Below are 24,731 nucleotides of genomic sequence, written 5' to 3'. Positions count from 1 at the left end.
TTATTTCTGGTTGGACAATTTTTCTTTAAGTGTCCTTGCAAACCGCACTGATAATAAGCCCTACTAGGCAATTGGCCTGCTCCTCTCTTGGTTCCCTCTGAGCCACCAAGGTTTGCCTGTCTGAAGGCCATGGCTAAGGCTGCAGCCCTTTTTTAATCTCACTTTTCCCTTTCGGGCTGTTCCTCTTGGTCCCTGTTACAGAACACCGAGGTTGCCAGATTTAGTAATGTTTCCAAATTTTGTTCTGGGTCTAAAGCAGACTTCTGGAGTTTTCTCCTAATGTCAGCCACTAATTGGGGGATAAATTTATCCTTTAAAATGAGTTGGCCTTCTGCGGAATCTGGAGTTAGGGAGGTGTGCTTTCTTAGGGCCTCCCTTAGCCTTTCTAGAAAAGCAGAGGGGTTTTCCTCTTTTCACTGTGTAATTGTGGATAGCATTGAGTAGTTCATAGGCTTTTTCTAGGCTTCCTCAACCCTTCTAAAATGCAAGTTAGCAAATGCCTGCGGCTCCAGTCTCCACGATCTGAGTCAGTATCCCAGTGAGGGTCTATAGTGGGGACTGCCTGTTGCCCTGTGGGGAATTTTTCCCTCTCCTCCTGGGCCATTCGATTGTTTACCTGGCTAAGGTACCACAGTTCCCCAAATTGCCGAGCTGCTGCTAAAGCTACTTCTTTTTCAGTAGGACTTAAGGTCTGATCAAGAAGTAACGTGATATCTCTCCATGTTAGATTAAAGGACTGCTCCAATGCTTGCAGGACATCTATATAGTTACCAGGATCTTCCGAGAATTTCCCTAAATCTGCCTTTATTTGTTTTAAATCTGAGAGTGAGAAGGGGGCACGCACATGAATGGGCCCAAATGCTCCTCCTAGTGCTTGTAAGGGACATAGTTTGGGTGCCTGGCTCGCGGAGCTTATGTTCTCTTTCCAGTGTGCCTTTAACACTTCGGTGGGGCTAGATGGAGGAGAGTCAGTTGCGGAGGAGAGTGGGGCAGAGGGAAGAGGCCCTGAGTATGGAGACAACTGTGGGCCTCTGTCATTTGGGCAAAGCTTGCAGGCTTGGCACAGGGCAGTATTGTCATGAAGATCAAAGAAAGCCTGTACATAAAGGACTTTACTCCATTTACCTTTCCGTTTACAGAATATGTCTAATTGTAGAAAGGTGTTATAATTAATACTTTCCTCAGAGGGCCGAGTTTCTCCATTTTGTAAGGAATACTGTGGTCAGGCAGTGGTACAGAAGAAATCAGCTGCTTTTTTTTTTTTTTTTTTTTTAAGGTTTCAGGGTTGAATTTGTTCCAATTATTCGGGATACATCTTAGGGGAGTGTCCGGTTTTGAAGGTGTGGTGCCCATCTGGAATTTTAAACACAGGGATGCCTGCACCCCTGGTTAGTCCTGGGACTTGTCTTCCCTTAGGACGTCCCCCAAGGGTCAGGTCCAATTGTGCTCAAAGCTCATGGCTACTTTTCCTGAGCCCTCCATCTACCGGATTTAACCATGCTTACCGGCAGGATGGAAACTTCCCTTGCCCCTGCCATGCACCCATTGACCACTAAATGGGGCACAAGAACTGCTGGATTTATTGTGGTCCTTTTGCCAGCGCGTTCTACCTGTTCCAGGGTGGCAAGGCCTGGGTCAGGGGCACCACTGATGCTTGCACGCCAAGGCCCAATGTACGTGGACCTGGCCATAAAACTGTCCTTTAAGGAGAAATCTCTGAATTAGTGATAGGAGGCTTAGTAAGCTTAAAGGGAGTGGTGGATGTCCTCTAGGCCAGGGCCAAGAGAACAGCTGCTGTACTCTAGCCTTCTGTCCCCACTTACCATCAAAGGAGTAAGCTCCTCTCTCAAGGTGGTACCAGTATCCTGTGTGTGTCCCAACTGACTATATTTTCTTTCGTTCAGTACCAATTATCAAATGGTTGAAATAACAATTCAATGGCTCTAAGAGTTGTACCCATGCACTGTAGATTGTACTTGAGAGACCCCAAGAAAGGGGAAAGTCTATTTGGGGAGCAATGGAGGAAATGCCCTAAGGCTTCTATTATCCACACGAAAATTACAGCCCTGTCTTTAAATTGTCCTGATGGGGGGGCCCATACACTATGGTGGGGAAACTGGCCCTTTAAAATAGCCATCAAATGGCGACACCTGCCTAAACCCTGAAGGGCACTATGAACAGGGATCTTCTGGGCACCACCCCAAGAACTTAAGACTTTTAAATAGGGAATTTTGGTCCTGACTAGTGGCAATGTGCTTACGAAATGAGGAAAGAAGTCTAGCGGGCAGACATTGGGACCCAGGAGGCAGGGGTCAGAAGATGTGGCTGTCTCACGCTCAGTGACCCTTGCAGGGGGAGCCTCTGGCGGGGCCACAGTCTCAACCAGGAAATCTGGGTGACTTGGACGCGTGCTGAGCACTCCTGGGTGTACTTTGGGGACCACCACGGAAAGTGAAAGAGTTAGAACTGAGTCCAGGCTAACCAACGCCCCCAATCCTGAAGGGTCGAGGGTTGTTAGAAAGCCCTTTTCCAGACAGCCTGACACCCGTGTCTTTAGTCTGGTGGCCACACTAATCACCTTCAAGTGGCCAACAGGTGCCCAGTTTTTAGCCTCCTAATTCTAAGGAAGAACAGGACAGAATAGCAAGTGAAAGAGGTCCTATTGTACTCACCGCGTGATGATCTAGATGCCTTTCCTGGATCTCCTGGCTGACTCGCCAAAATGTAACGCCAAAGGTTCTTGCCTGAGCCATGCCAAAGAATTGGTATGGCAGCTGCCCCTGGTGAGTGATGGAAACACAGACCAAGAGAAAAAAAGCTGTAAGCTTTATTGAGCAGAGCGACAGTACAAAGCTTCCACAGCGTGGAAGGGGTCCCGAGTGGGTAGCCAGAGTTAGATTATTCCGTTGCCTTTTAAACTCTTTAAGGCAGGAAATATGTGCAGAGGGAAGATGTTACCAGAGCAAGAAACAAAGGCAGTAAATTATTTTGTGACATATCTTAGATTTTGAGGAAAACCGGAATTGTAACTTAAGTTTTATCTACTTTATGACCTTGCAGTGGCATGGCAAAAGAGACAGGATTTTACAGGACTTTACAAAATATATTCATAAGGAACTGGGATTGGGAGCATAAGGTCCACTGGTCACAGAAAAATGGGCATTTAACATTTCTTTTATTAGTTTCAGCGAAGGGAGACAGGGAGAAGGACACAGGGAAGCTTATAGCAAAATTTTCGCTGTTTATAGCTTTCTTGGGGTAGAAAACACATGCACAAATCCTGGTGTTAGGAATATTTTAAGCATGTATTTTCAATATTATTCATCCAGGACCAAAGCAAGTCCTGATGCATGAAATGAGTGAGTTTCACAGCTTTCTGAGCCCCTACTCGACCCAGGAAGCCTGGCTGGCCCCTCCTCTCAAGTATGTCAAGAGAAATACAAGTGAAGTGTTACGGAAGAGCAGAAGGGAAGACCTTACTTCCTGCTTTGAGTTGGGAGTAGGGGGGTCAAAGAGAAGATATTGGCTTTTTGTCAATATCTGGCAGCCTGGTTGGATGATGGTGTTCTGGCTCTCACTCCTGGAGGCCCAGCTTAGAGCTTGCTCTTGCAACCCTTTTGATAATTTTATAAGCACTCAGATTCTCTGAATCAGGTCTTTGTTAAATTACATAATGAGAGTATTTTATGGCTCCTGTGATCTACCCTTACCTGATACACTTCCTCACATTCAGAATCAATCTAAAGTCCTTACCAAGGCCTACCAGCCCGGAACCATCTAGCCTTAGCCACTCTCTTACAGTCTCTTTCACTGACTCTGCTTAAGCTACATGTCATTTTTGCATTTTTGTTCTTCCCTGAACACACTAAGCTTGCCTCTACTTAGGGCTTTGGGACCTGCTCTTCTTATGCTTGTGGATCTATGGCATGACTCATTCACTTTTTTTTCATGTCTCTGCTCAAATATCACTTCTTCATGGAGATCTTCTCTGACTACCTATCTAGAATATCACTGCCTGTCAGCTTGTCCCTTTACCTTCCTTTTTTTTTTTTTCATTATACCTATTATCTATCATAATTTATATTTGGTTAAAGCCTGTCTGCCCCCATTGAACGATAAGCTTTTTGCTAATTGCTCTATTCTCAGAGGGTCAAACAATTCTTGGCATACAATAGGTGTCTCATAAATATTCTTTGAATGAATTCCTATTTTACAGAAGAGGAGACCTGAGGCAAAGAATGATTAAGTGACTTATCTGGGTTTACACGGTGAATGGCAGAGCTGGAGTGTGAACCCAGGTGGTCTGACATGGGAGTGTTTGTTGTTCTGCAGGACACCGCATTGCTTCCCCAGCATAGCCAGCCTTCCTTCAAGCCCCTGTGTACCCCATCTGAAGAAAAACTGGTACTGCTGTTAGAAAAAGAAAAGAAAGATAAAATGCTTAAGCATTTGCCTGTCCAAGAGAGGGATGTCCTGAACTACAAATACAACCGCCTGCCCGTGGGACAGCAAACCCCTGTGGTGGAGACAGGTGGCAGAACAACAACAAAAAAGATGTGGCTCAGCACCCTGCTTGTGAGATCCTGCAAGTAACTCCACCCACTCAGCCTGATTCTAAAACCATTCGTCCCGCTGCTTCCCAACCTGCAAATAGACACAATGCTCTCAAAATTACGTCCTCTCTACTTTACACCTGGATATTATCAAGAGGGTCGGGGGATTTTTAAGTCCCACAGGGGCTAGTTTTTACTCTTGTCCCATTATCCTCATTCTTTTTTTCCTTTTTCCCCCTTCTTTCAGTTTTTTCTAAAATTTCTTTTCTGTTCTCTCCTTACAGTTTAACAAACGAATCCATTCAATGATAATTTTACACATTTAAACATATTAACTGAAACACAGAAATAACAAAAAGCGTTAACTTGTTAATAGTTCCGCTTTAGGCCATCAGAGAGGGAGGCTGATGGCTTTGTGTCACTGGGCCCTTTTGTCACCGGACTAGGGTTAGGGTCTCTGTCATTTTCTCTCATGCAATGCTGTGTTGTAGCTCCCTGTGAGTCTCCACGGTGTAGTGAAATGAGCAAAGCTCTGCTTTAAGGCAAGTCTGGGCTCACGTGCTGGCCTACCTCTTACTGGGGTGTCCTTTGCCAACTTTCTTACCTCTCTCAGCCTCTGATCAAAGCTCACTGCATCCTCAACCTTCTGGGGACAAGCGAGCCTCCCGCCTCAGCCTCCCAAAGTGCTAGGACTACGGGCATGTGCGACTATGCCTGACCTCAGCCTGTTTTCTTATCTGTAAAATTGGAACAACAACAAAAAAATCTTCTTTGTAGAGTTTTGTGAGAATTAGAGATAATGGATGTAAAAAATCTGGCGCAACTAATGAAACACAGTAAAACTACAAAAGGAAAGCAAGTTTTTCCTCTTTTTTCCCTACGTTAAAACATAATAACATTAAATGATTATTCTGACTGAATGTGGAATTAATTTGCATAATTCATTTTCTGAACATATATCCTACCTATTAGATATTGAACTACTTTTTTTTTTTTTAATCCTAGACGGAGTCTCGTTCTGTCACCCAGGCTAGAGTGTAATGGTACGATCTCGGCTCACTGTGACCTCCGCTTTCCGGCTTCAAGAGATTCTGCTGCCTCAGCCTCTTGAGTAGCTGGGATTACAGGCACGTGTCACCGCACCCGGCTAGTTTTTGTATTTTCAGTAGAGACGGGGTTTCACCATGTTGGTCATGCTGGTCTCGAACTCCTGACCTCGTGATCCAACCACCTCGGCCTCCCAAAGGGCTGGGATTACAGGCATGAGCCACCACAACTGGCCTGAACTACTTTAAAAAATCTTTGTACAAGTAACTGTTGCAAGATATTTTCATTTAAGTGTGATTTAAATTAACACTCTATATTGTTCTGTATCTGAGTTTTCTAAAAGATAAAATAGATCTTTTGTCTGAATTTAAATTTAATCACATAATACTGTGCTATTATAGTCCATTTATATTTAGACTTATATGCTTCACTATTGTCTTTTCCAGTATGGAAGGCAAATTGTATGAGGAACTATCCTATTCTAATTATATGACTTCAGTGTCTTCTATAACAATTTTTAATTGTTAACACCCAGTACTTTTTAGGGTGCAGGGAAATGGGTGCTCTTAAACATTCTAATGGAAGTTAAATTGAAGCAGTCTTCTTGAGAGCTACTTGGCTTAGAGAGTTCTTTAAAAGTTCACACCCTTGATTCCAATAATTCCACTTATAGGAATCTGTTCTAAGAAAATAAGCTATTTTTGAATAAGGATGTTCACCAAAGCATCACTTTAAAATAGAGAAAAATAGTAAACCTCCTGAATGCTCAACAATAGAAGGATGATTAAGATACATTATTAGCTGATTAAAAATCATTTTGCACTTAATGGCACTGGAATATTTTGGGATATGATTATAACTTTAAAAACCAGAAAAATATAAAATAATATATATAAAATATAAGCATATAATACATTTAAAGTAGTATAAAAATAACTATATATGCTGCAATCCCAATTTTGTGAAGGAAACTCTATATTTACAGATGCCTAGAAAAAAGAATGAAAGGTCGGACATGGTGGCTCACACCTGTAATCTCAGCACTTTGGGAGGCGGAGGCGGGCAAATTGCTTGAGCCCAGTAGTTTGAGACCAGCCTGGGTTACATGGCAAAACCCTGTCTCTACAAAAAATGCTAAAGTTAACCGGGAGTGGTGGCACATGCCTATAGTCCCAGCTACTCGAGAGGCTGAGGTAGGTGGATCACCAGGAAATCAAGGCTGCAGTAAGCCAAGATTTCTTCACTGCACTCCAGCCAGGGCATCGGGTGAGACCCTATCTCAAAAAAAAAAAAAAAAAAAAAAAAAAGACAAGATATATAGGAAAATGTTAATGGTGTTGAGGGCAGTAGGAATTTTATTTTCTTCTTTGCAATTTTCTGTATTTTGTACATTTACTGTGATGAAAATATGTTATTTTGATAACCAAGAAAATCATTATAAAACAAGAAAAATAAATTTAAGGGATTTAATTTCACCCTTAACTGTAGACTTCAAAGTACCAATCAGCAGGTTGGAGTACCCCACAAGCAAATAGTAAGCTATGTGTAAGTCCCGCACTCACTATAGGTGCTTCCAGTCACATCTTTATGGTGCCTAACCCTAACTAGTTCTTGATGTTACCAAGTGTGAGGCAAGATGAGAAAGGCAGGAGTGCCCGTGGAGTGAGTGCCAGCCTCTTCCAGGCTCGGTGCCCAAGAACTATCCCTAACCATGCACACTCAGCTGAATGGTCTGTTTCAAATTTTCACTCACCCTTTCCTTACACTTTTCACTTCCCTGGGAGGCACTAGTGTCAGGCAACTGTACTAGGCACTGGAAATATGCAGATATATGTTTTGCCTTCCTGTACTTCTGGCAGGAAAAAGAGAAGGAACAATAAACCAACGTGCCAGCTGCCACAAACAGCTGCAAGGGCACAGACACCTTAGCCCAGATTAGTTACCAGGACAGGCTTCTTGGAGGAGTTGATGTGTATTCCATATTTACTCCAAATGCACGCATATCTGTGACCCCTGTGGTGCCACAACTTAGCTTCAAAATTCTTTTATTTGTCCAGTCAATTCCATCTCCCATTCTGCTCAGGGAGTTCCCAACCTCCCCCACTTTCCTCACCTAGCTCACAACCTCCTCCCCTCAGCAGCCAAACCCACCTTTCCAGAAAAACTTGCAGTCTTCTTTTTTGTGTGCCAATCAGAATGACATATTGCCATTTTTCCATTTTCCCTTCACTACCAGGAAACTCAGTGTCAAAACTAGAGCTCAATTGCTATTTTATCCCAGATTCTCTGGAACAAAATCTCTCCTAAAAGATTTGTAATTTTTAACAATGGTAACACAATTTCCTTATCAAGACTGGGGCCATCATATATCAACTACTTCAACGCTTTCCCAACCCTACTTTTCTATTTCTGTACCTTCTTTCCTTCCTTCCTATCCTCCAGTCTCAGAGAAATTAACTTATTTATTTGTTTATTTATTTATTTTTGATATGGAATCTTGCTCTGTTCCCCAGGATGGAGGGCAGTGGTGCGATCTTGGCTCCCTGCAATCTCCGATTCCTAGGTTCAAGGGATTCTCTTGCCTCAGCTTCCTGAATAACTGGGATTACAGGTGCCTGCCACCATGCCTGGCTAGTTTTTGTATTTTTTTTTTTTTTTTTAGCAGAGACGGGGTTTCACCATGTTGGCCAGGCTGGTCTTGAACTCCTGACCTCAAGTGATCCGCCTGCCTTGGCCTCCCAAAGTTCTGGGATTACAGGTGTGAGTCACCATGCCTGGCCAGAATTAACTCAAATTTATAAGTACTGCAGGTGACCTCCAGTGGAATTTCTTGGCTTGACTTCCTTGCCTATCTATAACCTTGCTATTCGTATAATTATTGTCTATAAACATGTGAATAACTCTGTCTAGTGGGTCGACAATCATTCTCTTCCCCACCCTAACCTTTCCCATGGAAAAAGTCAGTTTTGCAGTTGTTTATTAAATTCCTTTCAACATTCCTTTACAATATATAAATTTATAGTTCTCTGACTTCAAATCCATTGCACCATCTTTGCAATTTCCTCACTAAATAATATAAAATAATAATCTTTAACATGTCTTCTCTTTGTTTCTATGAGAGTTATGATTTTCCTTTTTAAAAAATTATTCTTGGCCGTGTGCAGTGGCTCATGCCTCTAATCCCAGCACTTTGGGAGGCCGAGGCAGGTGAATCACCTGAGGTCAGGAGTTCGAGACCAACCTGGCCAACATGGCGAAACCCCGTCTTTACTAAAGAATACAAAAATTATCTGGGCGTGGTGGTGGGCGCCTGTGATTCCAGCTACTCAGGAGGCTGAGGCAGGAGAATTGTTTGAATCCAGGAGGTGGAGGTTGCAGTGAGCTGAGATCGTACCACTGGAATCCAGCCTGGGCGACAGAGCGACACTTCGTCTCAAAAAAATAAATAAATAAATGCAAAATAAAAAATTATTCTGACACTTAGATAAGCTTTTGGAAGATGAAGTCTATATTTTCTAGTTCCACTTTCTCACTTTCTATTTCAATTTTTAGTTACCCACTGAAATCTATCTGTGCAGCCCACTCCCCGCAAACAAACCTCAATAGTGTACTGAAACCATTCTGGAAAGGGTCAAAAATAGCAAACACTCCTCCGTTTTATCTTTCTGTCATTTGCTGCATTTGATACTATAAAATCTGAGTAATATACCAGCAGGAAAGACGAAGACTATCTCTCATGGCTTCATTTGTGCAACCAAAGTTATTCCAGCCACAGATGTTTCTGACCTGTTCCTGTTTCAGTGTTTTATGTGAATTCTTTCTTTTTGCTTTTTTTCTAAATCCTGGGGGAGGAAGCTGAAATTAAACAGTGCAGATGTCTGTGTAATCACAACCGTCTCTCTCTTTCTAACGTTATAAAAGTGCCTCATCCTGATAGGGAGGACTTCCCAGTTATGCAGCTGAACAACTTGAAGCTTTATATTTTCTAAAAATAATACGGCCTTTTCCGATAAAATCTTGCAACATTGCCCTTTATTAAAAACAAACAAACAAAATACTTCTTTAGGTTTTTTTGTTTGTTTGTTTGTCTTTAGACAGAGTCTTGCTCTGTTACCCAGGCTGGAGTACAATGGCCTGATCTCGGCTCACTGCAACCTCCGTCTCCTGGGTTTGAATGATTCTTTTGCCTCAGCCTCCCGACTAGCTGGGATTACAGTTGTGCACCACCATGCCTGGCTAATTTTTGTATTTTTAGTAGAGACGGGGTTTCACCACGTTGGCCAGGCTGGTCTTGAACTCTTGACCTCAGGTGATCCAACTGCCTCATCCTCCCAAAGTCTCAAATCTCTTCCCTATCTGTACGCACTCTGAGAGGATTTTATCTCATCTCAAGGCTTTAAATCTGGGCCCTATACTGAAGCCTCCTAAATGCATATTCCAGCTCAGACCACTGTTTGAACTCCAGATTTGCATGTCTGATTACTACTCAGTATCTCCTTGGACATCTAAAAGCCACCTCAAACTCAACAGGTCTAAAACTGAGCTCCTGATCTTCTCCCACCACCTCCTAAACCTAATTCCTTCCACAGATTTACTCATCTCAGCAAAAGGCAGCTTCCTTCATCTTTCTGGTTGCTCAGGTCAAAAGCTCGAGTCATCCTTCCTCCCCACCCACCCCCTTCTCTTACTCATCATGTCCCATCCCTCAGCAAATCCTGTTGGCACTACTTCAAAATGTGTCTGGACTCCACTATTCTCACCACTGCCACTACTACCACTCTGTTTCAAGCTGCCATTATCTCTTGCTTGGATTGTGGCATCTTACATGGTTTCTTTACTTTTTACCGTTAGCCTGAACTATGTATTCTTAACATAGCAGCCAGAACAATTTTTACGGAACACAAGTCAGATTGTGTCACTCTTTTGCTCAAACCCCTCCAATGACTGCCCACCTCTTGCGGAGTTAAAGCCGGAGTCCCCAGAATGGCTTTAAGGTGCTACAGAATCTGCCTCTATTTTCTGACAGGAATCTGGACCTTATCTCCTACTTCTACTTCTTTACCACTCCAGATCGGGGGCTCCATTTTGGACATGTTGAGTTTGATGTGCCTTTCAGATTTCCAAGGGCCTCCTTGCTCTTCCTTTAATACACTGAGCATGCTCTCACCTGGAGGTTTTTGTACTCCTGATCTCTCTACATGAAAGGCCATTTGCCTGGGTATCTGCAGGACTTGCTTTCTTCCCTTCTTTCAGGCTTTTGTTCAAATATCACTTTCTCAGTGAAACCTGCCCTCACTACCTTGTATAAAATCACAACTGCCCCCCAGCCCTACACTCTGGCCCTCACTATCCAATTCTCTGCTGCTCATTTCTCCATAGCGCTTGTCATTGCCTAACATTCTAAGAATTTTACTTTTGTTTACTGCCTTTCTCCACCAAGAAGGCTATCTAAGCTGCAAAGTTGACCATATTCCTCCTCATTGAAAGGCAGCACAGTGTCATGTTCATGATCCCAGGTTATGCAGTCTGACTGCCTGGGTCTCAGCCCTGGTTCTATCACTTAACCTTTCTCTGCCTTTTAATCTATAAATATAAAATAAGAATAAATAAAATGAAGATAATAAAGGAATCTTTCTCGTAGCCTTGAAGTGAAGACTAAATATCACAGTGCTTTTGAAGTGCTTAGAACAGTGCCTGACACATAGAACGTGCTCAGTAACTGTTACCTATTATTATATGTACTGGGTACTGGGGCTTCTGTTCAAGACTACCTCATCAAGCTTATTCCTCTATCCCAACTGCTGAGAATATCAGCATTCCACCCTGGGAACTGCCCTTAGCATCAAATAACCACTTCGGAGAACAACTTTGCCTAAGCTCCAGTCCCTCTCAGGTAATGGCCGATAGTAAATGACTGGCTCATGCCAAGATACTAACACAAAGGTACTGCCCCATTGCCTCAATTTGGGACAACGCTAAGGGTCATCTCACATCTCCTTTTGGAATGAGCTGAGGCTTCAGAGACAGCTGCATTACAGGTCAGCTCCTCCTTCTGCCCAATCCTGCCTTCCTTACAGATGTATCTCACAAGAACACTCCCCAGTAAACTTGCTGCACACCACTTGCTGTCTCAGAGTCTGTTTCCAGGGAACCCAGTCTAAGGCACTGTATGAATCTCTCAGTGATCCTTGTAGGATAATCATCTCAATCTTTAGGATAGTATATGAGGTTTTCATGAGTTGATCCCATTCTCTCCCTCTCTACCTTCAACTCTCACAATTCCCCATCTTGCACTTTTTCTGTAAGGCCCTCTCCATGGTGTTCACTGCTTTGATCAAGCATGTTACACACTTTACTTATAATGTTATAATGGGCCGGGCGCGGTGGCTCAAGCCTGTAATCCCAGCACTTTGGGAGGCCGAGACGGGCGGATCACAAGGTCAGGAGATCGAGACCATCCTGGCTAACCCGGTGAAACCCTGTCTCTACTAAAAAATACAAAAAACTAGCCGGGCGAGGTGGCGGGCGCCTGTAGTCCCAGCGACTCGGGAGGCTGAGGCAGGAGAATGGCGTGAACCCGGGAGGCGGAGCTTGCAGTGAGCTGAGATCCAGCCACTGCACTCCAGCCTGGGCGGCAGAGCGAGACTCTGTCTCAAAAAAAAAAAAAAAAAAAAAAAAATGTTATAATGTACTTACAATTCCTTCCTGGCCAATTCTTCCTCATTTTTGCAGACTCAGCCCCTGTCTTCCAGAAAGCCTAAATCCAGGCTTAATTCAGTCTGAAATTCCCTCCTGTATACTCTTACAGCACTTCGTTTATATTTTTTAATCAAACCACTTACTATATTAAACTAAAATAATACAGAATATTATTAATATGGCAATGGTTCAATAGTTATTATAAGGAGGTCTACTAATTTAGCATATGAAGAATTACTTACAGTTTTACTGTAGTGTTGGGGAGAGGAAGGGTAAGGATCAAATTTGTTTATCAGTTACAAGTCTTTTTTTCTTAATTAAAATGAAGTCTTGTACTGATCTTAACCACAGGAATGTTTTGGCTCTTAGTATTACCAAACACTGTTCCCAAAGCAAAATAAAGTAGTTTCTAATGAGTGGGGCCAGGGGGGTGTCAGTTGATGAGATTCAGACCCCTGCTTTTGTGACAAGAATAAGGTGAGGACAGTGTATGAGGAGTCTTGATCATTGGTTTGGGCAAAAATGAGATGAATACTTACTGTTGGCATGCTATCTTCTTCCTCTTCTGATAATGCTCTAGAAAAAACAAAACAAAACAAACAAACAAAAAACGCCTAATCTCTGTGTCCTGTTCAGAAGATATGGTGAAGATCAAAGAAAAGAAGCCTAATATTATATCTTTTGCCAGCCCATCCATCCTAACAAAGAATGTACAAATGGTACATTGTTGCCTTGGTTCCAGGGAATGGAGGATAGGGCAGGAATTTGGTAGTGCTTCCTTCTCTTTTCCTTTTTTATTCTTTTTATTTTTCATTCTTTCTACATGTCTGGTATTAATTTGGTAATTTGGGTACATAAGGGGGGATTGGCTTGAAGAGCTTCCCCCACCCTAATGATCTGGCTCAAGGGCAATGCAGAACATTTAAGCAAAGATGTGGCCTACTCTGCTTTTTGCTGCAAATGACAAAGTACAGCTAACAGCAAGTTCCGATTTTATACATTTATAATCCAGGCACTGAGAGGCTGACTTAAATCTCATGGTCCCTAGTCCACTGGCCCGTGGGCCAGGTGCTCCCCTGTGGTCCAGTCAAGTATGGCTAGAGCATTGAGTCATGGAGTATTTATGAGGCAGCTCCCAATGTCATAACATGGAAGTCAGAAGAGACAATTTCTGAAATCAAGGGACAAGGAGCAGAGAATGTATTGTTACAATTGTTCTTGCAGAAAATGTTTGAGATTTTTCCACAGTGTGTACCAGATACAAGTTAAAATGGGAAGATGTACACATATCAGCCCTGTGTATTTCTGCTTTCTCAAAGAGACTCCATATTTTGAATATTCAAAGAGACTGTCACTTCTTGCATATTTTATTTACATGGCAAATCTTGCCCTCTGAGAAGGAATACATGATTTGGTGAGTTAATGGGGTGGGGGGTTGTTTTTGTTTCATTTCTCTATGTTTAGATTAGGAGAAATCTTCACCTACATCAGGAACGCATGCTTTGGCAGTTGAGATTTCTGGTCTTTCTGCTGATGAATGAACTTTCATTATCTGAATTTTTGGTAAATGTAAATTATAATTTACTAATGTCTTTATGAATACATCCAATTAATGCCTAAGGCAGCCTGGCAAGTAGTACAGAAGCATCACAACCATAAATAAAACTAAAACTTAAAACAGCCAGGTTGCTGCTCTCCTGCCAGGAAGTTCCTAGAAAATAAAATAGAATAATTTATTTCATCTTGCTCAACATGAGCTGGTGTATTCTTCCCTAAAGAGTGCCAGACTGGGAGTTGTAAGTGTTTATAATCTAAGTAGCTGCTAACCAGCTGTGACAATAGACCAGTCACACCAGTCACAATTGCTCTGGCTTCAGTTTTCCTGTCTGGGAAATCAACTGATTCGAATAGATGTTTAAGGGTCCACCCAGCTTCAGAAATCTCATTCCACTAATTGTGAACTTCAGAGAAGCTATTTTCAGAGAATAGTTATTTGCAGGATGAACATCTATTGTAAAGGCAGAAGAAAAAGTAGTAAAGGATATTTAACTCTCCAAAGTACAACCAGGTAAGCTTAACAAGGCAAAACTCAGTTTCTTAGAAGTCACTGCAGTCAGGGAGAAAAGCATCTCGACAGAATCAAGGAAGAGGAATCAGAGAATTGTATAGGATTTAGGGGATCTAGGCTCAAGGGTCTTACCGGAGGTATTTCAAAATGGGGAATACTCATGCCTATAATCTCAGCACTTTGGGAGGCCAAGGTGGGAGGACCTTTTGAAACCAGGAGTTCAAGACCAGCCTGGGCAATGAAATGAGACCCTGTCTCTACTTCCCCTCACAAAAATTGTTGTTAATTAGCTGGGTGCACTGGCCTATGCCTATAAACCCAGCTACTTAGGAGGCTGAGGTGGGAGGATTGCTTGAGCCCAGAAGTTTGAGGCTGCAGTGAGTTATGATTGCATCACTGCATTCCAGCCTGGGTGACAGAGCGAGACCCCGTCTCTAAAAACATAAAAATAAAATAGTAATAAACAACAAAGTGGGGAACAGATTGGGATTGCGCAAGTTTGTGAAATAATAGTTTAGGGTTGGTAGGCATAGTGAGGTGAGACTTTTGACATGACTCTTGATATATAAACCATGATTTGATAAGGGAACTTTATCCAGGTAAGCCAACTTCTCTCAGATGATCTGATTTGCAGGGATTTCCTGAAGAAAACAGTGAAGTTATTTATTGGTTTATGGTCTTACCTCCTCTGGACAAGTTTTCTTGGAACAAATAACTAAGTCATATTGACACAGGTGGTCTCAGTTCTTAGGCCTTATAGTTATATCATATTGATGTGGGTGGCTGCAGTTCTCATGAATTTTGAGTTAATATGAAAGAAAATAGCCTGTAGCAGAGAAGTGTTTGAGGAAAGTGACACTTCTGGCCTATCTTGGGTTCCAGACTCAAATATTCTATACTTTCTACTTGATATCTCTTCTTGGGTGTATTATATATTTATCAGATTAAAAATGGAACAAATAACAAATTCTAAAGAGAACTCCCCCGATATTCTCCATCTCAGTAAACAGTACCACCATCTACCCAGCTATTTAAGTCAAAAACCTAGGAGCGGCTCTTTCCTCATACCCCCACATGCCATAACAAGTCTTGTTGGTTGGACCTCCAAAATATATACCCAGCTCAACCACTTAACATCTTCAGTGTTAAAACCCTAGTTCAAGCCATCATTATCTCTTGTCCAGGCACAGAGTCATTGTATTATGATATCCCACACTGCTCTTTATTTTTCTAGAATATGCATGTTTATTTCCATACCAGGGCTCTTGTGTTTGTCTGCCCTGTCTAGGTCACTGTTCCTCTAGATCTTTCTGCGGCTCCTCCTCATTGTTAAAAATGCATCATTGAAATCCTTTATTGAATCACCCTGACAAAAGTTAGCATCTCTCCCCTGTCACTTTATCCCATTGCCACATTTTAGATATTTTAGAGTAGTTAGCAATTTCTGAAGCTATATTATTCTTAATTTTGCCTCTTTGTTTCATGTTTGTCTCTGCTCAGCAAATATAAACTCCATAAGGGGACAGACCTCACCTGCTATATAAGAGATGCTGTATCCCCACTGCCTTGAACAGAAGCTGGCACATAGTAGATTCTCAGGAAATAATTGAATGAATAGATGGATGAAAGTATGGGTGAGCATATGAATTATTTCAAAAGTGATAACCAAAGATGCTAAGTATATAATCTCTCCATCCTCATTAATGGCTTAACTTGCTTATCTCATCATTTAAATTATATTAAATGCCACCTCTCATCCAGTGAATCCCAATGTTAAGTAATGAGATTCTTTTCATGATGAAATTGAGTGCTACCAAATTCATAATGTGTATTTTTATGGAACTACTCAAAGAGGCAGGAAAAGGAGAATGGTTAGTGATGAGCTATTCAGGGAACATCTGAAAGTTTAACTATAATGGGTGGTTTAGAGCTAAGACCAAAATCACTAGGAAAGCTTGCCTTAAAATTTAAAAACCTCTCTGACTTAATAGTATTTATTTGTTTATTTACACAGACACTAAATGTTAAAATAACTTTCTAGGGGTTCATATGTACATTTGAAATACCATTTTTAAAATCTCAGAATGCGAATTGAATTTTAGTAGTTAAAATAAAATATACTAAGTTTTATATGCACTCTACTCATGCAACTTAAAGAGAGTTGACTTGTTGAGGGGCTCCCCCAGGCAGTACTCTGGGATGTAGCCCTTGGCTGTGGTCTAATGTCATAGAGTTTCATAAATCAAGAAAGCATAGTGCCACAGTGCCAGAAAGTGAATACTAGTGAAGATGAATCTCAGAGAGCTGATGGAGAATTTGGGAAGCCTGTGAATTTCATATCAGCTTCAATAGATTGAGAGTATTTTTTTCACACTATAGAACTAGGCCAGAAAATTCTTAACAAATATTTATTGAGCACCTAGCGTCTTCCAAACACTGAACTGGCAATGATAACATTAGTAATTTGTTTTTAAGTCATGGTCCTTGTGCTTTGGGTTTGTATTGTTAAGTGATCATACATTTGGGGACCTAAACAGGGTCTAAATCACCTAGGGCTTCATGTCTCAATGTCTGAAGTTTGAAATCGGTTCTGAGAGCAGTAAGAAGCTGTTGAAGGATTTAAGCAGCAGAGTAGCAGAGTGGCATGATTTGATTTTCACTTTACAAAGCATAGTTGCTCTGTTGGAATTTTAGAGAGTGAAATTCCACCAATGTGGGAGGTTGGTAGTGGAGGTTAGAGGCAAAGAAATTGATAAACCATTTAGAGGACTATTGTCATAAATCAAGCTAAGAGACGATGGTGGCTGGAATTAAGAGAGTTACAATAGAGAGTGATACGCCCATGGAAATACTAAGATTGAGAATTTATAGAACTCAGAGAATGATTTTATTTTGTTATTATTAATTTTTTAGAGACAGAATCTCACTCTGTTGCCCAAGCTGGCCTTGAACTTCTGGGTACAGGTGATCCTCCTGCCTCAGCCTCTTAGGTGGCTAGGACTGCATCCTGACTTCCAGCGAATTATTTGATAAAAGGGGATACATAGCCAGGGAAAAGAAGGAGTCAAGATTGAAAGCTGGTTTGGCAGAGAAAAGATAAAAGTTCATCAAAAGGATTTTGCCTTTTATTTATTATTTTTGAAGCTTTAGATGCTGTAGTTTTTGGAGGTAACTTTTTTTTTTTTGAGATGGAGTTTTACTCTTGTCACCCAAGCTGGAGTGCAGTGGCACGATCTCAGCTCACTGCAAGCTCCGCCTCCCAGGTTCAAGTGATTCTCCTGCCTCAGCCTCCTCAGTAGCTGGGATTATAGGGATGTACCACCACGCCTGGCTAATTTTGTATTTTTAATAGAGACGGGGTTTCACCAAGTTGGCCAGGCTGGTCTTGAACTCCTGACCTCGGGTGATCCGCCCGCCTCGACCTCCCACAGTGCTGGGATTACAGGTGTGAGCCACTGTGCCCTGCCTGGAGGTAACATTTATTACAAACAAGCATTTAAAAGAAATTGTTACTGTATTAATTTCTTCCAAAAATATTTACTGCTGTAAGTTATGTTTGTGGTTAGAAATCAGCAAATGGTAAGAAGGGAATAAAATACTGCTTATTACAAATTTCCTTATTGTTCCACTTTCTAACATTTGTAAGTGAGTTAATTAATATATTTAACAAAAGGACTGGTAAAAATACCCATACTTCACATGTGAACACTAAGCAAACTCTGTGTGGTTGGCAAATGTATAGTTCCCAAGTTTTAAAAGGATGCTCTGCATGTGAACTCAGTGGTAGTGGTGATAAGACCACCCACATTGGTTTTATACAGACAAACTAAATTATCCATATTAGAAATGTTCTAACCATAAACTTTTCTAATCGTTACGTTCTAAAAAAGCACCCTTCAATTAGACAAATAATTGCATTCAGTCAATTCTTTCAAATGTCATCTATACAGCAATTTAAATAGTCTCTGAAATTTAAAAAAAATTATGACTCTTCTTTTATAAAAAGCAAATAAGGGAAACAGACCTTTCTATTTTATCCATAGGTATAAAAGAGTGATCATTATTACTGTGTTAAATATTTCTCAGTGGAACACCAAGGCATGATTACTCAAAATAAACTCGTGGTTGCATGTACTTACATTTGGAGAAGAGTTTTTACAGTTTATGAATCATTTCAATTGGTATTTTATAATGCAATTACTTTATAAGCCTTTGCTCATTAAAAAGATTTTCTAAGTAAATATTCAGATATTTATGTAATTTGTGTATAGGCAATACATTAGGATAGTCATGAAGTGAAGCTCATAACTTAGAAATATGATTGTCAGATAGTTATAAATGTATGAAATGTATAAGAAATTGATGCACTTATACATATGCAAAATAAGCTTTAAAAGACTGTCTCATTGCCTGAGGAAGCCATGGCTATGGTCTAATTGATTACGTTAGTATTTTCAAAAGATAGGAATTAATAAACATACAAAAACATGACAATAAAGATGAGCCTTATCCCCAATATTTAGTTTGTCTCAGTCTGTGGACGTGGGAGCCTGACAGACAGTCCTGTTGGGCAGCTCCGGAACTTCCTGCCGGAGGGACTTATGGGGAGATAAGCTCTGCACCAGGAGGAGCTAGAAGCCTGTCTTGAAACTGCATTTGCAAATAAGCACACTTTTTATTTCAATCTCGCTATTGTTTGGGTTACTTTAGGGGTGCTGAAGGAGATCTAAAAGAGGCTAATGGGCTTTCAGGCCATCTTTTGGTACTACCATTGGCTAACCCTCTATTGTATGACAGAGCTGCAGCTCTTAGGTCTTAGGATATCCTGGGAGCACTGAGATTTAGAGGAATGTGTCTTTCCAAGATCTTTTCGGATAATTTTTAAAAAGGAAAAAAGAACTTTCCTTGGTTTACCATACCTGCTATAACATTTACTGGTGTGGCACTTTCCTAAAATTATCCTATCAATCTGTATTTTAGTTTGTTCATCTGCAAATGGGTATAATTATGACCTGATGAAGGTTTAGTTTTGAGGATCAAGACTGAATGTCTAAAAATGTCTATTACATAGCAAGCAATAAATAAATGATAGCTATTATTATACCTCAATAGATCAAACACTTAAGTCGTTTTGTCAATCAATAAATATTTCTTGAATACTTATTAGTTTTCTATTACTGCTTTAACAAATCACCACAAACTTACTACCTTAAAACAGCATAAATTTCTTATAGTTCTGGAAGTCAGAAATCCAAAATGAGTCTCGCTGGGAAAAAATTAAGATGTCAACAGGGCTGCATTCCTTCTGGAAGTTCTATCTGGTTCCTTGCTTTTCCAGCCTACAAATACTATACTTGATTTGTAATCTCCAGTCAGCAATCACATATTTGGACCTCTGCTTCTGCTATCAATCTTCTCTGACTCTGACACTTCTGCTTCCAAATTATCTTTGTGATTGCATTGGGCCTACCGGATAATCCCAGATGATCTCCTCATCTCAAGATCCTTCACTTAATCATGCCTGCAAACTCCCTTTTGCCATGCGAGATAATATACTTGTAGATGCTCATGGTTCTTCAGAGAAACAGAACCAATAGAATATATATGGGGGTATGGGAGTGTTAGACGGGGAGAAAAGAGAAGAAAGAGAAACTATAAGGAATTGGCTGATGTGATTATGGAGGCTGGCAAGTCCAAAATCTGCAGTGTGTGAGCAAGCATGCTCTGGACCCAGGAGAGCCAATGGTGTAGTTTCAGTCCAAAGGCCAGGAGGCAGAGAATCAGGAAAGCCAGCGGTACCGATGACATCCAAAGCAGTCTGCTGAAAAATTCCCTCTTGGTTAGAGAAGCCAGTCTTTTTATTTTTATTCAGGCCTTCAACTGATTGAATGAGGCCCACTAACATTATGAAGGGAAGCCTGCTTTACTACATGTTCAATGATTTAAATGTTAATCTCATCCAGAAACACCCTCCAATTTGACACATGTAACTAACCATCACAACAGGTTTCATGGATTAACATGTAGCCATCTTTGGGAAGGGCTCATTATTCTTTTTACCACAAATACCTGTCCTTCGATATCTATATATTGAGCCCTGTGCTCACCACTAAGACTACAAATACAAGGTTGCTCAGTTTCTGCTTCTAAAGAACTCAAATTTAGTGAAGAGACTAACTGCAGTACGATAGAGTAGGTGTAATGATAGTTATGCACAGTATGCCATGGTAATATGGAAGAGAGGCAAGTAACTCAGCTAAGGCTGGGAGGTGCAGGTGTGGAGGGAGGGAGTAATAAAGAAAGCTTTCTAGAGGGGGATGATGCTTAAGCTGAATTTTCAAGGACATGTGGGAGTTAAAAAAAGGGAAAAGCACTGAAGGCAGAGGAGACAAGCAGCACAGAGGAACAACTACTTCTCTAGGTCTGATTCCTCATCTGGCAGCTTTCTTATTATAATTTAACTTCCTGTCTTAGTCTGTTTTGTGTTGCTATAACAGAAGACCATAGACTGGGTAACTTGTGAAGGAAAGAAATTTATTTCTCATAGTTCTGGAAGCTGGGAAGTCCAGTATTAAGGTGCCAGGATCTGACAAAGGCCTTTGCATCACCCCAAGGTAGAAGGCGAGAGAGTGAGAGAGGGAAAGAGTGAGGCAGAGAGAGGCAGAGGGAGAAGGGTCTGGGAAGAGAGAGAGAGAGAGAGAGAGAGAGCAAGAGAGAGCAAGAGCTCGAACTTGCAACCTCTAAGCCCTTTCATAATTGACATTAAGGTCATAAGGGTGGAGTCCTCATGACCTAAACTCTTCCCCATTAGGCTCCACCTACCAATACTGTTGCACTGGAGATTAAGTTTCCAACCCAGGCTTTTTGGAGGAGCACATTCAAATCGTAGCACTTTCCATGAAAATTTTTAATGAGAAAAGAATATGTTGGCCAAAGAACTCAAGTGCCCAACTTGTTTGGCAATATTTCTCAGTGTAAATGAATAAATTGACATTCAGATGTATATACTGGTCTGTGTGGTAGGCATTATTGGTTTCAGACCAAACATCATCTTAACCTTATTCCTTGCTAACAAAATCCAATTTCATTCAAAGATTTGGTAACAATGTACTCAGTGAAAGTTGACCCCTCTATTAGCCCCAGGGGACAAATTGTGAGTGTTGTAATTCAATGGATATATTCATCTCTTTTGTTGTGACTGGGTTGGGGAGGTGGGTAGAACAGTTGTAGTCATTGAGACAAAAGAGAAAATGGAAGTCGGCTTGGGAGCTTCTGGAAAATATTTTCCTCCTGATAAAAAGAGAGCTATATGAGGAGAAGCTCTCTGACCTTCTTTCTTGCTTGCTTTTTGACTTTGTTTTTTAAGGATGTGATGTCTGGAGCTGAGGCAGCTATTTTGTTAGCATGAAGGGAAACATGCCATTCATGAGAGCAGAAAAATGAAAAGAGGCTGGGGCCTGAGTGACATCTTCGAGCAGGACCAAAGGTGCCAGAGAAAACTCAATGTGGAGTGCCCTCAGAGATTCTCTGCAAAATAATCAAGATTTTCCTTTATCTTGATTAATCTCCTTTACATTATTTATGTGAAGACAGTCTCTCTCTGTTGATCTTGTCACAGTATAGTATGCCAGGTTCCAGAAGGATGACAGGACAAGAAAGTCTATTCTGAGAAAACATGGATTTATTTTAAACAATTTCTAAACTTTATCTACAAGCTAGTAAACTTTGGACTTAGCAATTAAGGAAAATTACCTCCTTTAACACACTATACTCATCTTCCTTCAAAGTTTTGGAAGTTTCTTGCTCTAATTAAGTTCTAAGAAAAGTTATGGCCAGGAATAGTGACTCATGACTGTAATCCCAGGACTTTGGGAGGCCAAGGCAGGTGGCTCACCTGAGGTCAGGAGTTCGAGACCAGCCTGGACAACATGGTGAAACCCCATCTCTACTAAAAATACAAAAATTAGCCAGGCATGGTGACACACACCTGTAGTCCCAGATACTCAGGAGGCTGAGGCAGGAGAATCGCTTGAACCTGGGAGACAGAGGTTGCAGTGAGCCAAAATCTCACCACTGCTCTCCAGCCTGGGTGACAGAATGAGACTCCATCTCAAAACAAACAAAAAACAAACAAAACTTTTACTTGCAGTATTTTAGCATCGTAGTCCCATTGTACCTGAGAGTTCAACTGTGCACACAATTGTTTTTAAAGACACGCAAAGGTTTTTAAATTTAGAAACAATGGAGTTTAGTTTTCCTTTAAATTTTGGTTCGTACTTATACGTATGAAATTATATCCTCCCTGAGATTATCTAAAAGTAAGTTTCAGGTTTATACACACATACTAAAATCATGGATTTTACTGTTTAGAGTATCACATTAACAAATAGTTAAGAACTAGTTAACAAATAAAGAACTAGAGAATATATCTAAAATGAGTATTCCTTTTTTCTTTTTGTTCTGGCCCTTCTCTGTGAGAATAAAATGAGCTTTCCATTTGGCATCCTCCTCCCTTTTTAAACTATTTTTTATTACTATCAAAGTATGGTAAATGTTCTGCACCATTATTGTGTATCCTTGCATTATATATTGATTTATGGCATATTTAAGTAGCAATTATTCTCACCGTTGTGAAGTGCTTGTGCTCTGCTCATTCAACATGCAAAAATTTTAAATTACAGTACATTAAGATGTCGATGATAAAAGGGAACATTCTAAAAATAAAGTGATTTTTAAGCATATTATAAAATGACTAACTCTTTACCAGCGAGTACATACTCTACATTCCCTTAAATGCTTCTTAGAATCCCTTATGAAACAAAGAGGACAAAGAGGCATACTAACTATTTTATGTTTGTGGGATCAATAATTGCATCTTCTGATTTTTTAGCAGTGGTTATCATAGAATTAGACTTACTTTTCAGGCAAGGGTGAGCCTTGTCATAGCCAAAGACAAACTAATGTACATTTTGTTGATCTTCTTGATGACCTTTCCTTTCTATTTTTAGCTAAAGCAGCACATTGATTCAATATCTTTAGGCAAGACTCATGGTGATTCTCTGTTCTCATGAATGAAGGAAATGTTAAAAAAAAAAATACTACTTCTATGTGTCAATAAAATTAAGTTGCCTCTTCTTTGCTTCCACTGTAGTCTTGAAAAATTTCTTTGAAGTGCCTATGTATAAACCAGGAATTTCACTATCATTTTTAGAGTCTTCTGAAGGCTAATGGATTTGGTAACACACTCCCTTTTCTGTATGGCTTCTGAAAATATTGTTCGGCTATATGTGGTGGCTCACATCTGTAATCCCAGCATTTGGCAGGCCAAGGCAAGAGGATTGCTTGAGGCCAAGGGTTCAAGATCAGCCTGGGCAACATAGTGAGACCCTGCCTCTACAAAAATAAATTTGAAAAATAAATTTTTCGATTTGAAAAATGGAAATATAGTTTAAAGCAAGTCTGATCCCTGCAGAGCCCAGCTTTCTGAATTGATTTACTCAGAGAAGAGATTTGTTCATTTATTCTTTCAACAAATATTTACTGAGTAATTGTGATGAGATGAATTTTAGCGATACATCAGTGATCAAGACAAAACTGATTCCCTATTCTTCTGAGTTTGAGCCTGGAGGAAAGAGGATGAGGATGAGGCAGGGTGTAAGGGAAAGAAAATAGCATTAACTGAAAGGCCACCCTGTGCTAGCTACTGCATTGTCTGGGTATGATCCCATTTAAACCTCACAGAAACCCTGTGGGGGAGATATTTTTATAATTATCCACATTTTACAGATAAGAAGCTGGGACTTAGAGAAACATGCAACTTGTTCAAGACTGCAGAGTTTCAAAGTGGCAGAGCCAAAAATTCAACTCCGGTTTGCCTGAATCCAAACTGTATCTGTTTAAATACTACACCGAAATGTCTCTCTGTTCTCCCATTGTGAAAACAACTGGTAAAAGAAAGAAGGCTTTATTTTTCTTACTTGAAAATAAGATGTTTTCCTTATAGTTGAGTTTAAGCACTTTTTCTACACTTGTGGCAATATAATCGAATGTCTTTGGACGTAAATGCTACCTTTTCTCATGCATAGCAGGTGGATTGTCATCTTCATCTAAGCCAACCAGAGAGGCCTCTTGAAGCAAGATGGCCAAATACAGCCCTCCAGTGTTTCTCTCCCCCTACCCCCAACAGGAAAAGCAAACTGAACCACTATTCACACAAGAAACCACCTTCATAAGTACCAAAAATCAAATGCATGATTGTGGTTCCTGGTTTTAATATCTTATCAAGGAAAGAGGCACTGAAGAGGGTAGGAAAGCCAGTCTTGAATTGCCAACACCACTACTCCCTCATGCCTCAGGAGTGCTGC

This window comes from Macaca nemestrina, chromosome 10 (genome assembly GCF_043159975.1).
Source record: "Macaca nemestrina isolate mMacNem1 chromosome 10, mMacNem.hap1, whole genome shotgun sequence".
Classification (NCBI taxonomy): domain Eukaryota; kingdom Metazoa; phylum Chordata; class Mammalia; order Primates; family Cercopithecidae; genus Macaca; species Macaca nemestrina.
Note: the sequence above shows the minus strand (reverse complement) of the source record.